Raw genomic sequence first — 4904 nt, forward strand, 5'->3', positions numbered from 1 at the left:
TCTACTATACACATATTTTTTAAATTTATGTTGTATCGTATGATTTTTTTAAACGGTTATCTAGTATGATGCAATTATATAATTAATTTATCATAAAGAATACATCTTAAATTTTAAATCAATTTTCATAAATGACGTTAATTATTATTACTTTTGTACCTCTTTACTTTATAAATCTTTCAGCTATTGTCATCTGATTCCTTATCCGACTCACTGCTTCGTATTTCCAATTCTAGGTCTTCAGTTGCGTCTTCTATTATTCCATCTTTCGCCCAATATTCGTGTTCCAGTGTTTCTACGTGTTTGCAAAATCTTTTCCAATCATTTGGTGCCGTTTCGTTTATTGCCTGGCGTAGTAGTGCTTCCAATTCATTGTAATTTAATTCTGAGATAACGTTTCTTTCGCGAATATCTTACGCCTATGTTAACGTACCACGTTACCGAATTTGGAGATAGTAGTTTTGGGAGTGTCATAGAAGAGTGTGTATTACTAACGAGAGTATAGGCGGAGCAAGTGGAATACCCCTCTTGCCCCGCAACCGAACGAGTTGACTTCTTTCATGCAACGCATAGTAGATCCCGATGCAGAATGACGCCATCCAAATAAAGGCTCCTCTCACAATAAATCTCGCGAAAAATAATTCGCAGGCGTTCCTCGTTCATTCTTCATTCTCGTCCTGGAAATGAGAACTTTTTCGGAAATCCTCCATCGCAAAGGTGCGTCGGAGTCTCTGTTCCATCAAACGATAAACATCTCCGAGTGCAAAGGGTTAACGACATTTCGTAAGATAAGAGTACACACCTGTTTGTATAATTATTCGCGCGGTAAATTATTTCCCGTATAATTCGCGGTTATCGAAACCGCAATTCCACAATTTTATACTTTAATTACTTGGCAAATTTTGTGCCCCGTTGCCAATCGACGTTTTCATAAATTTCTTTTTTGCACGATACGCTTTCACTTTGTAAAAGGAGTCCCAGGTGCGTACGCGGTGGGTCCTCGAACGTTCGCTAATTCTCGGCGATCAGGCGATACAACATTGGCCGAATTGGTACACGTATCTTGACGCGAATCATCGAATTCAGACAGAGAATCCTCCGTTTGCCGGGGAAACACGTTCTCGGACGCAGCTGTCGAGATCCTCGACTCGGTTTCTCGTTATCGTTGCGTGGCAAGAGAGATAAAATTCTTCGAGTCTCGTACGAATATTTTGCCACGATTGCGTGGCAATTAGCGCCGCTCTGGCCTCATCATCGACCGGAATAGCAGTGCATCGATACGGAAATCGAGAGGCGATTAGGAGCTATGAAAAATCGTGAACCCCGAGTCCTCGATAACGAAGCCTCGACTATATTTATTTATTTATTTATCTATTTTTTCGACTTCCTCTTTATTCCTCGCAATCGTTCGTGCGAGTCGAAGGGTTAATGTAACTCGCTTTTATAATTATCCTCGACGACAGTGATGCCACTTTCCCGATCTCCAAACGCGCTGATACGTTTTGTACCAATAGCATCGATCAGCTTATCGCGACAAATCATGCCGCTGTAAACATTGACTCAGCTCTCGACATCGCTTTGATTCAGTTATTCAATCGTAATTTTCAACTGTGCGAAGAGACGTTTGTTAATATTCGCATTCGTTACCTGATACGGGTAAATATCATTTGGAAAAAGAAGGAAAAAGAACGACGAAAATTATTTAATTATTTGATAAAAATAATTTTTGTAAGAGGATCCTTTTAAAAAATTTTAAGCTATTTGAAGTAAAATAAGGGGATGTTCTTTCATCGCCCGGATAGCTCAGTCGGTAGAGCATCAGACTTTTAATCTGAGGGTCCAGGGTTCGAGTCCCTGTTCGGGCGAAATATTTTTTTCTTTTATGTAATCGCATGTGTCGAGTCGAGGCAAAGCAGCGCCGGTTATAATAGCCTAGGAGGGCATGTTCTTCCAGCGCCCGGATAGCTCAGTCGGTAGAGCATCAGACTTTTAATCTGAGGGTCCAGGGTTCGAGTCCCTGTTCGGGCGATTTTTTTTTCCCTCGAATATTCGTTTAATAATTCTGCAGATCAACCAGCAACGTAATAAACCCGTTTATTCAATTTTCCACGATTAATTAAACATGTTTTTCACGAATTTTCTCCACGAAATTCTCCTGCGAAGCATAACCTCGATTACGTAATCGTTCTTAATTCTAGCGGTATTAGAAGTAGCTCCGTGGTGTACCGCGCTTGTATTTACTCCCATAATACGGAATATGTTTGCACACTGCTTTCCAATCGCACACCCAACACGTGAATATAAAAGCGGTCGCAGCGTAATTCAGTGCAGAGATTTTCCTGTAAACAAAGAGACGAGGAAAAAGATATGCCAATGAGGAATCGAAATCTTCGGAATTCCACCTAATTTCTACGTAATTTCTAACTCACCACGTTGCAGCCTGCTCCCCAAAAACCGACCACTTGGGACCATACGTGGGAAACAAGCCACGGAAAATCATTATTCCGTACCGAATAATTACCGAAATAAATTCGAGGTTAACGTATTCGTAAAAATAGACGATCGCGTTTAATTTCGATTCTCATTCTCGCCATCCAACATTCCCAAAGCACCTTTGCTACAACTGTTTCAACAAAATTTTTATTAACGTTAACCGTTTCTCCCAATCCTTAAATTTCTTCTGTCCACCCACTCATTTTAAGTTCAATGCACAATTCGATTAACTCCACTTTTTGGAGAATCTTAAATTTAAGTGTCAAAGCACTTGTATAGTCGTAACTTTTTATATGTATAATAACTTTCCCTGATAATTAAGATTAACACCGTTAAACGACAACAATTTTTTGGCCGCTGAATAATAAATAATTTATTTCAGAGGCCACTTTGATTAACTCCGTACTCTAATGTAAATCGTTGCAATAATGCAACTCAAATGCACTAGCAAGCCATGAATGATAACGGTGAATTTTTTAATACCGTCTTATCAGAATTTAAGTAAAATTTAGTAAAATTTAAATTTATTACTTTTTTCACTTGCCAAATCGATTAACTGTTCCAGTGACGTAAAAATGGTAGCATTATCAACGATTACCTTTTGGCTATTTTTTCTTGTAAATTTTATATACCGTTAGATGAAAGTTGCATTTGTATTTATGCATTCTACGATATTTATTTCGATTTAAATTGCAAAGGGAATTTTTAAAAACAATATACATTATTTCATTGTGTTGAATCGAATTGACAGACACGTGTAATTATAAATACAATAACAAAGAAACAGATATAATATATGTAATGATACGAGACGATACAAGATATAAGCACAGTATTTCTGCCACTCGAGACACATAACGTCTTCAGCCTAATGATATTTCCGAGATATTCGTTATTGGTTGCTCACGCCTTATAGCCGAGAATTTTCAATTCCTATGGTCCACACATTGCATTTCTCCACTTTTTGTTTTATGGAGTTAATCCATTTGCATCCAAGCGCGGAATATTCCGCGAGTCCCGACTGTCCGCTATCACCGAGCGCGGAATATTCCGCGAACTGCGACTGTCCGCTATCATCGAGCGCGGAATATTCCGCGAGCTACGACTGTCGCCTATCACCTTTTTCCATTACCAATTGCTGAATATTCTTCATATGCCACAGATAACGTTTGATCCCTTTTGCCAGCATCTCATCTACGTCGGTTCATTATACTCTTAACAAGTTTTGCTTTTGTTGTGAAAATCCTTTTAACTGTCATTATGAGTACTGATACGAGCGCGGTGATACGGGCTAGTCGAACGTCGCTGATGCTTCAACACGCCACCTTAAGTAGAGCCATGATGCAAATGAGTTAATCGGTTCGTGCAGTGAACGCCTGAAATTCTCGAAATTTTCGCGCAGCGTCGAGTATCGCTCGTATCTAATCAGTCTCCGGGGGGTGAGCTTTTTTAGGGTGTCGAATAATAATGGAAACGAGTCGTTTCCTTCGGCTGCTCGTAGGAATATAAAACGACTCCCGAACAGGATCCGTAGAAATGCAAACGAGGAGGCACACGTGTTCCCTGGTACGTGTTCCCAGCGTCGTCGATCTCGTTTCTCGTGTCCCATTGTCGTCGCGGACGTATCACGCGCGTGTATACACGCAGGGGCGAAGAACGCGGGGTCTGGTGGCTGTTATCTAATTCGAAAAGCGACGGAGTCGAAAAACAAGAGAAATTGTGCAAGACTCGTGGGTCCGTCTCGCCCCTCACCGATCCTCTCGTCGGCTAGTGGAAAAGTTGATTACACGGGAACACGTAAGCCGTCGAAAAATTTCATCAGAATGTTTATTAAAATCGGTCGTCTAGTGTCCCCCGAATTTCTCCACTCTAACTGCCGTGTGTTTACGCGATATCGCGATAAATCGTGCACGGTGTAATCGCGATCGGCGATGACGCTTCGTCTAGCTCGCGTTATCGATACGGCTTTCATGACTGTTTCCATCGCCACTATCCGGCATCGTTATCGACGAAAATACCGCTAAACGAGGAATAATTGGTCCCGATTCAGCGGCCTTATCTTCGCACAGTCTCGACCGTGACTTTCCGCTCGCGGTTTTTTCATCGGGAATACCCGTGGACTAGGGTCGCGGGGACAAGTAGAAATGGGAGAGAAAAAGAAGAAAAGAGAGAGAGATAGAGAGAGAGAGGAGAGTAATTTACAATGGAAGAGTGGCCGTAATTGGACGGTAAACTCGAAACTAACGCCGCTATGAATAAATAATGGACGACAGAGGCTGGTGTTTCGTTGAACGCGTTTATTTATTCTTCCACGAATTTAATGATCGCCCTGCACTCGTACGGACAGTTTCGGTTTATTGTTCCGTCAGCTGGTTATTTTTTCCACCCACCCCCGACGTTCTTTAACGATG

At 41.2% G+C, this 4904-nt stretch overlaps 2 non-coding genes across 2 annotated transcripts; both read left to right on the forward strand.

Annotated features, from left to right (window-relative positions):
* Positions 1-1792: 1792 nt before the first annotated feature.
* On the forward strand, positions 1793-1865 carry TRNAK-UUU (transfer RNA lysine (anticodon UUU)). Its single transcript has one exon. It is a non-coding gene; the product is annotated as a tRNA-Lys (tRNA).
* Positions 1866-1955: 90 nt separating this feature from the next.
* TRNAK-UUU (transfer RNA lysine (anticodon UUU)) lies at positions 1956-2028 on the forward strand. The gene has a single exon. It is a non-coding gene; the product is annotated as a tRNA-Lys (tRNA).
* The last annotated feature ends 2876 nt before the right edge of the window (positions 2029-4904 follow it).

The sequence above is a fragment of the Eufriesea mexicana genome, unplaced genomic scaffold, assembly GCF_001483705.2.
Source record: "Eufriesea mexicana isolate 0111107269 unplaced genomic scaffold, ASM148370v2 scaffold2837, whole genome shotgun sequence".
In the NCBI taxonomy this organism is placed as follows: Eukaryota; Metazoa; Arthropoda; class Insecta; order Hymenoptera; family Apidae; genus Eufriesea; species Eufriesea mexicana.